The following is a 9,959-nucleotide window of genomic DNA, read 5'->3' on the forward strand; positions in this document are numbered from 1 at the left end:
GTTGACTTGGCAATTGGAGGAGGTATTTGTCTAGGTCTAATAAGTTTGGAAGTGTCTCATCTTGATTTGAATCTACTGAAGGAATACTTTGACAAGGTTTACCCCTTATAGGGGTTTTTCCCTAGTTGAGTGCCTGCATCTCCTGTCTCGTGTTCTTCATATACATATAATTTGGTAATTTCTTGATGAAATATAAAATAATAGAGAAGTAAAAGAATCCAACATAATTCACAAGTAATTATCAACAAGGAGCAATCAAACCATAAATCCTATAAGCATTGACTTCTCAAGAGTGAGTGCCATCAATTAGATTGAAAACAGATTAGGTGCGGTGATTTGGGATGATTAAAGGTATGAGGTAAATATATAAGGGGAACTTCCAAAAACGAATGGAAAGAGGTGCATGATAAAGAGTAAGTGTAGGCTTAGCATTTGTCAAATTACCACACAGTAACTATTTAGACTAAAATTCATATTAATGAATATTTTGATCTCATACATAGTATATATATTTTGGTTTGATTTCATCAGTGAATTAAATCATTGAATCCATTAACAAATTCATTCTTTACAATATGGAAGTGACACAACCATGGGTCGCATTATACAAAGAGAAGAGTAGGAAATGGGACAATGATATGAAAGAATTAAAATGTTTGAATGATAGAAGCATGCATTATCCTGATCATTTAAAATAAAATATGCCAATGAAATTCCATAACAATTGGTTTGTTAATCAAGTCATAGTGAAATACAGTGCATTTGTTCATTACCCGAGTGTTGAAGAGGATGTGCTAAATATAGGGATTGGGTGCAAAAAATCATAAATTATAATCTCTTTCTATAGAGTTTAAATTCATACTACACCTTTCAATTGTAATATATATATATATATATATATATATATATATATATATATATATATATATATATATATATATATTGCATATTTTTAATTATGTTCATGTTATTAGACACATGACACTATGAGTTTTTGACTTTTTTATAGGTTCATTTTTCCCCATCTATGTGGGAATATGGAGATGATTTTCACACAAAGGATTCCAATGATGGACACGTGACACAATTTTATGGAGTGGAAGTAATGTTCGACCAATCTAGTCATTTTAGACAACGTGATTAAAACCTAATGCATGGGGCATTAGGTTATGTTGGAAAGATACAAGAGAATATTCGAGTGGAATTCTCTTCATTATAATGTGTTATTTTTAGGTGCAAGTGGTTGGACACCTTTGATCTAAATAATGTAAAGGAAGATCACGATAGTGGGATGATATCTATCAACTCTAGAAAAATGTGGCATATAGCTAGGGAGCCTTATGTTTTCCCAAAACACTACAACTAGGTTTTTTTTGCCCATATGTGTTGGATAGGGATTGGTGGTTCATATTAAGACATAACCCTAGATCAAAACATATTTTTGAGAACGACAATGTTATCTTGCTAGGAAAGGAAGATAATTATGGTGATGACACTGGAGAGTGATATGCACATGTGTTATTTAATCATTTATACTATTGTGTATATTTTTTCTTTCTTTATTTTTCTAATCATGTTATTTTTTTTACTAATCTTGTTGGCATTTTATAATATAATTGGTAATATTCACAAATGTGTTTACATGTTTGTTTGCACTAGAAACATTTTTACACTTAAAAACTAAGTATTTCCAGTTATGTACAATATCTACAATAATAAGGATTCATGGTCACAACCCTTATCAAATAGGAAAATAACAAAAAAATAGTCAATTTAGAAATAACATTAACATTTAGTCTCGATTTAGATACTTAGTATTTTATTAATCAGTTCCCATTTTTTTCTTCTTGTTCAGTTCAAAATCAATATAAATCATCATGAAGTGAGAACTTTACGAGGACTTTAACAATGAAAAAAATATGTATTAATATGTAATATTAAATTCTTAACATCGGAGGTAAATTCATGTTTACTATATTTAAATTATAGTTCTTGCAACATTATGTAAAGTAAAAGGATGTCTTATGCATGTATAAAATGGTGATTACATCTTTTTATGGACCATGAGACGCTAGTAGAAAATGATGAAATTAATGACTAGGTGACTAAAACAGTTAGTCACAACAATTATTTCAAGTGAATTACTACTAAATTTGAGCAATTTTAAGTGACCAAACTAAAAATGACTAACTTAAATGACTAATTTAGTCTAGGGAAAACATATACGACTAGATAATAATTGACTAAACTAAAAGCAACTAACTTAAATGACTAATTTAGTCCAGGATTAAAATATATGACTAGATAATAAGTTACAAAATTATTTCATGATGATACTATCCTACAAGCCACCAAATTTCTATCATATGCACGAGGAAAACAACAATTTGTGGCTCAAGATATAAATAATATGGAACAAACATAGATCTAGAGCCTAGGATTTTGTTTTTCCTCTAATGTTTATGGACAAAGAGATCAATTTCTAAATCATGTGCGAGCCAAACTATAACCTTTCCCATGTCGACTCCCTCTACTGAATATCATGGAAAATCTCCATAGATTAGTTATCCTTACTAAAACAAACATTTAATTGGAAATAATCATTAATCCTATGACATTACTACTTCACTATACTTTTTAACCACCCAAAGCCTATTTTGATGTCTACCCTTCTTATTTCATGACAACACTATGCTACAAGCCACCAAATTTCTATCATATCCATGAGGTCAAAACCAATTTGTGGTTCAAGATATAACTAAGTTGGAACAAACTTAGCTCTAGAAGCTATGTTATTTTTCCACCCCTAACATTTATGGACAAAGATATATAAATTTTCTAAAATATGTGAGAGCTAAAGTATTACCTTTCCATGTTGACTCCCTCTATTAAACATCATGAAAAATCTTTATAAATTAATTGTCCTTATTAAACCAAACATTTAATTGGAAACGATGATTTATCATTACCATGACATTACTACTTTTTTGCACTTTTTAACCACACAAAACTTGTTCTGATATCACCATAATTCACTTTTGATAAATCAACAAAAATCCCCTCAATTAGTATTTGGTGACACAAAAACCTAAAATTTTTCATAACTTAATAATTATTTATAATAAAAATACTTCCCATTAAAATAAAAGAAAAAAAAGAAAAGACTCAACCTTTTGTTTAATGGAATTTAATTCCCTTGATAAACACAAAATCATTTCACTTAATTTTCATTCAAGGTTTCATGGATTGTTTCTTTCAAAAATCAAAATTGTTTATTTCCCTCCATTTGAAAATTTTTTCCACGAGGAAGAAGGAGAAGGAAGGGAACATTTGGAAGGATCGAGTGTTGAGGCCACTTTCGGCTTCACATGATCGCCAGATTTGAGATCTATTCTCCAGGAGGGGCTCCCAGTGGGACTCCCAGTGTCCCATAGTGACTTTGAAGGCACAAGCATGCATACATGCATCCTGTGAAACAAATTCCTAAAACAATCGTTTTTTTCATATTCCTTTTGCGTCTAAGGGTATATGAGGTGAGGAAGGAAAATATTGCGAACCCAAAGCCATGCTTTCTTACTCTGCAAGTCTTGGATTGACGCCAACCCTTGGCACCTTCTCTCTCACACGTTTGGTCGCATGTCACGCGATCAAAGGGCTTAAGTGCTTCAATCCTTTACCAATGTCAGTAGAAAATGTTCGATTCTTATCCCCAATAAAGAACTCCATAGATGCTATTTCATGTTGTGGGGAAATTATAGTGCCAGCCATGTAAAGTTACGGGCCAACCATGTCATATTCTCATCTTATTTCCCAACCACAAATGAGGTTGACTGGATTTGGTGGGAGTGAATAATTTGTCAATTGAAGTGAGCAACTAGTCCATAACTTGAGTCCATCATGAAGAACACACTAAATATATTCCCTTCAGGGCCTTCTTCTTGTCCACTAGTGTGGATTTGAAGAGATTGCAAGTGGAGCATTTTTTTGACATTGTGCCCCCTCCTACACAAAATGTCAACTATGCCATACTCAAGTAAAACAACACTTTACAACACCACACAACACATGTACTTGTGAACAAAACTAAAGAGAGAAGGGAGTCTTGGATCAATTGCCATTAGATGGTAGTCTTCCAATATTGATCTATTGTATTGTTCAACAATGTTGATCATGAAGAAGAAGGATATTTATAAATTTCCAAAAAACATGCTTCAGGTTTACTTTATGAGGCAAGAAAAGATGATTATGTTGTAGTGGAGAAGCCATCTTTAGAGACATGGATCCAAGGTGGTCTAGACTATATAGTGGGATAAAGTATTTCTCTTGACCATTTTGTTCGACATTTTGATGGTATGGTGGCAAAGTTTACACATTTAAATCGTAGAATGGAAAAAGCTGGCACATTGACCATGACACAAGAGAAACTCTTTCAACTTGTAGGAAAGGAAAATTCCAATCTTGCTGATGTAATTCTTAAACTTGGTCTTGCCTGGAAAAAGGACAACTATGCAAACATTTGGGAGTACATTATAGATGAATATGAGCTAACCTAGCCATTTGGTTGTTTATACTTTAAACTCAAGTTCTTAGAGCATAATGTTCATTACTTCTTGGAAATACTACAAAACAAAAAGTCTGACTTCTTGGAGTGGCTTATCATAATATTGATAAGTACATAGATAGTTATTTCTATCTATAATATTGTTTGGGATACTGTAAAATTTTGTTTGGGAGACTGAAATATATCTAGTATAACTCATTCATGTGATATGCCATTGGTACAACGCTAGACAGATCAAGTAAATATTTTCCTAAAGAAATGAAGCCCATCAAATTATTTGTGGTGGACTTCACGTGAACAGAGGAGACTAATTAAAGTCATTAATTTATCAATACAACCCTAATCTTTAGCATGGATACTTTTCTCATTCTCGAAATCCCACTTTTGCCACCAACTAGTAACAAACTCAAGAGTCAAAGTAGCTTCCTTTGGAGTTCTTGCTTCTTCAGGTTTGTGCATTTCTTTCTATAAATTTTCTGGCATAGCTTCAACTAGCTATTGTTTAAATGCCACATTAACATCATTGGAGCCTTTCAGTATCACTGTCTCTTTATATCTTGGTCCCCTCCAGGTTTTCATGTATGATAAATTTCTCGTGTGCTGCTACTATTTCAAGCAATGTTTGATTGCAAAAGTGGACCCTATGCAATTTCGGTCAACATTGTTTGATGATTTGATGTCGGTTTAAGCTATGGACAATTACATTTGTTGTTCTTTAGATGTGGGCATGAGGTGGGGTGGATGAATTTGAGGTGGTTATGAGTCGTGTTGAAAGACAAGCCAGTCCTCAGTGTTTTTGGAGTCTCACAATCTGAATCCAAAAATAACAGTATTGCACAGAATGAGGACCCTCATGTTTGATACTCATCCTCAGAACAACAACAGAGGGAAAAATATTCTAGAATGAGTGCCTTGAAGGATTATTCTACTTCCAAGAATTATACAATGGATCGAAATTCAAATAAGTCACCCTCGCATGGCATAGAAAAACATATGGAAAAGACCAACAATAACAATATAATAGCAAAAAATATAATGGTCACAGGGATACAGATGTGGTAGTGTTGCTTGTGAATGATTTTCAGATACTAGTTCCCTCTCCTAGAAGTGACCACCAATAAGCCATCCAACAACAGGGTCTGCGTCAATAGGTACTCCACCAACAATCCATTAAACAACATGGAATTCGATCAGTTGGGTGCCAGACCCTACTCGTGCCCAGTAGACTGAGACAAATGAAGGAAACTTCATAGTAGACTTGGAAAAAAATGCATAAAGGAATATCCAATGGATTCTTATGAATTTCTTAATTTGGAAAAATTAGGGAAATGCAAGAAAATATTGAAATAGATGATAGGAAGGGCAAGGAAGGGGCAAGAGAGAATGACCATTGTAGAAGACATGCACAAGGGGGAATGAATGTATACAAGTGCAATCTCATTATACGTTGAGGACGACCACCTATCGTGAAGCAGTGTTTGCCGAAGTTAATGAGGATCCAACCATGAGAAATGGCGAGGAACATACAAAGAGTGAAGGAATCAAAATTACAGCTCGAACTGCATGTAGTAGGTTTTTACTTGACCATCTTCATGCTTATTTTTTACATTTCAGTTGCAACTTCTTCAATGGTGAATTGTTTTGAAGTTAACATTTATATATTGTTAGGCACTAGTAGGTGTTATCCTAACATTATCCAATAGGCACCTACTATTATAGGGAGTAAGCTTTCAAAAATATAAGGCCATTCACCTCAAAATAGAGAGTTTGAACTGTGGTTTCATTGATTAATTCACCAAACCATTCTAGTTCCTTTTTATTATACATGGATAATAAATGCTTTTCATGGACAATATTTGATGATATTTTCTTTCATGGTTAATTTTTCTCAAAGGAGTGTCTCTGTTACTTTCTATAAAGTGTGAGTAGTGCTTCCAGGGAAAATTTTAAGAACCCCCCCTAAATTTATAAATATAATAAATGGGCGAATCTCCATGGTATATAGGAAAAATGGAAGGCGATTTTATCAATAATATAATATGTATATATAATTTTTTGGCGAATCTCTCACGAGGCATGGCGAATATTTTACTCAATTATAAAATCTTGTAAGATCTTGGCGAGTCTTTCACTAAATAATAAAACTTTGTAAAGTCCTAGTGAATCTTAGCATAGGCTACATGCTGGTTTAATTCCCCCATTTAAATAGGCTACATTCCAGGTGAATACCATGGGTCAATACCATGTGCCATTTTGGTGAATACCATGGGTCAATACCATGTGCCATTTTTATTTTTATTAATTCTAATATTAGGGTTAATAATGGTTTTTTGCATGGTATTGATAACAATCTAGTCCATGGTATTTGTCCCATAGTATTTTTGCCATAGGTTTCGCCTAAATATAACCCATTTTTTGAGTGTTCGTAAATATAAGGTGACTTATGGAGTAAATATAAAAAAATGTTTTATTTGTTCACCATACCTCTCGTTTATTTATATTTTTATTAATTTACCATACCTCTTTTACAAATATGGTATTTGGCCCATAGGATTCACTTAAATAAAACCTCTTTCTTGAGCCTTCATAAATAGAACGAGGGTTATGGACTAAATATAAAAAGAGGTTTTATTTATTTACGATACTTCTAGTTTATTTATATTTTTATTTATTTACCATACCGTTTGAGTAAGTATAAATAGATGTTTTATTTATTTACCATACCTCCACTTTACTTATATTTTTATTTGTTTACACCGTTACATGTATATAAGGTGACTTATGGAGTAAATATAAAAAATGTTTTATTTATTTACCATACCTCTCATTTATTTATATTTTTATTAATTTACCATACCTCTTTTATAAATATGGTATTTGGCCCATAGGATTCACTTAAATAAAACCTATTCTTGAAAATGGGCGAATGGATTCACTTAAATAAAACATATTTTTGAAAATGGGCGAATGGAAGGTTGTAAGTCCTAATTTCAAGGGCTAAATTTACCTTTTTTACCCTCTCCCTTAAAATAAGGTGGGCTATTTGAGGTGATTTATAAAAATGTACTATGATACAAAATATTCGCCCACTAAAAATTTAAAACCCTTTAATTTCGCCAAAGGGCGAACATTCGCCCCTAAAATTATCCTTGAGTGCTGCTTTGTTTCCTAATTGTTGTTACATTTTTTTAAATAAATTGACAGTCCAAAAACATACAGAATATCAATCTTTATTTAGATGAAGTCTGAACACTTCCTTTACATACAATTTTCCTTATCAAAACTGAAAATGAAAATGTCCTAGGCAACTAGCCTTGCCACTCATTATTGTATTTCCTATAAAGTTTTTTCCCTTTTAAATTTTATCAATTGTCATTTCTCTTTTTTAAGGATTTTGATTGTTTCTTGGTTGCTCCCCAATCCATATTTGTTGATAGTGTTTACTAGATAAAGCACCATTCTAGTGGAAGAATGTATTTTTACAAACTAGTTATCTCAAGCAGATCTTTATTCCTCTTTAATAGTAGACAAAATTTCAAATATACTCTTTATTTTAACATTGAATTGCAATAATCTGAATCTATTAGGCTCACTAACACGTAGTTCAATAGTAGATAAGATTATATAATGTGATTTTATTTATTTTCAATAAATGATTACAAGAGTACCTCAATGAGACTAAAAAGTATATCCAACAAACAAAAGGACAATGTGAGAGTGTGAAAGACGTTTCCTAAAACAAAAGTAGAAAGAATTATAAGTACAAGAAGGAATCTAAGTGCTAAAGTATTTGTTAAAGTGATAAAGACTAAGATCAATGCAATGCAGTTGTAGATGCGATAAGAGAAGATTATGTTTAATGTCCAACTAATGACCACAAGAATTAGTGGGATTCAAAAGTAGAATTAGTGAAATTAGTGCAAGTACATAGTGGGAGTGCAAAAGCAACTCCTAACCCTAATCTATAAAAAAGAAAAACAACCAAAAGATAATCATTAATACTTCAATATAATATATATACAAGGAAAAAAACATGCTAAACATAACATGCAGACATTAGAATCTCATTGGAGGTCTCATTAGAGCTAGAAGTAGGATGAGAGGAGGAAGAAGAAATAAACACAACATAAGAAATGGTTTTAGAAGAAATGGCTTCTAAAAATGTGTAAATGGCAGAGCTTTTTGTAAGAGGCACATCTAGAGATGTAGTCATGGTAGCACTCAAACCAAAAAGGAACCTAAATGGGTTCCTAAGAGGGAAACTGCTAGGTTAAATGCAACGGTGGAGCCGTAGCCCACTGTCACCACAACTAAGTCTCCTTTCTCTTTACGGAATTTCACCGATGGGAGCAGTCCCGATAGTGTAGGGATCACTTGTAAAGTATATGTCAATGGATAGGTGGGAAGTGACCTTGAAAGCATTTTCCCAAGGATGGAGTGAGGAATGGAACTTGCTTTCTCTTTAAGAATGGGACTTGGTCCACCAGGGGTAAGGGGTGAGGATTGGGGGGTTGAGGGAGAAAGGTTAGGCCTACAAATGAAGCTCTCAATCCCTATAATCATTGGGAAACATGGATTTGCAAATGGTCCTTGAGAAATAATCTTTATTGAGAAGTGGGACCACACAGGGCCAAGTGGACCCAGCCAATGTTCAGGGATGGAATGGAGCAACCAATGATGTTCCTATCCTAGACAAGGTGAGGGGAAAGGACCAAACACGAATAATTACTTCAAAAGTTTGAATTGATCCTATTGATGTCTAACTTTTTGGGATGTCTAGGCAAAATTTCATCCTAGAGCTAGGGCTTGGGATTCTCAAAGATTCCACTATTAGAATTGCCTCAAATTTGGAGGGGAAGGGGGGGACCCATCAACGTAGTAGCTTGTAGGAGATACAAGTTTTTCCTTGGGTCAATTCCTAGGAAATTGAAGTCCTAGGTGTCCTAATGGTGCTAGACTTTGGAGAAAAGAAGAAAATGGTAAAAATAGGGTTAAAATGATCACCCCTTTAAGGGACCAGTGCTTAATTCACTTGCAGATATGGAATCAAGGATGGTGATGAGTAAGAAGTTGGTTTCCTGAGAGAAAGAAAAGAAAAGTGACCTTCAAGCATTTATAATTCAAAGAAAATGATGCAAGCTTACTGAGACAAATAATCTCTAGGACATTCATTCATGTAGCATTGGCCCATACATTAAATTAACTAAAACATGCTCAATTCCACATTTTGATTATGCAACAAATAGCCTAATTTTAGCACTATGTAGCAACAAGAATAATAACATCAAAATTTACTTACAATGTTATAGAGTATATCCAACCAGAATTTCATTCACAAGAGAAAGATCTAGGACAAGATAAATAGCTCAAATCCATACGTAAAATTCGTCCATCTCCA

The 9,959-nt window shown here is 33.2% G+C and overlaps 1 pseudogene; it reads left to right on the forward strand.

Annotated features, from left to right (window-relative positions):
* The first annotated feature begins 3,565 nt into the window (after positions 1-3,565).
* Positions 3,566-4,739, forward strand: LOC149205929 (protein RETARDED ROOT GROWTH, mitochondrial pseudogene; annotated as a pseudogene).
* Positions 4,740-9,959: the final 5,220 nt, after the last annotated feature.

The sequence above is a fragment of the Pinus tabuliformis genome, chromosome 1_2, assembly GCF_031772625.1.
Source record: "Pinus tabuliformis cultivar Carrire ecotype Pingquan chromosome 1_2, CPIR1, whole genome shotgun sequence".
Taxonomy (NCBI): Eukaryota; Viridiplantae; Streptophyta; class Pinopsida; order Pinales; family Pinaceae; genus Pinus; species Pinus tabuliformis.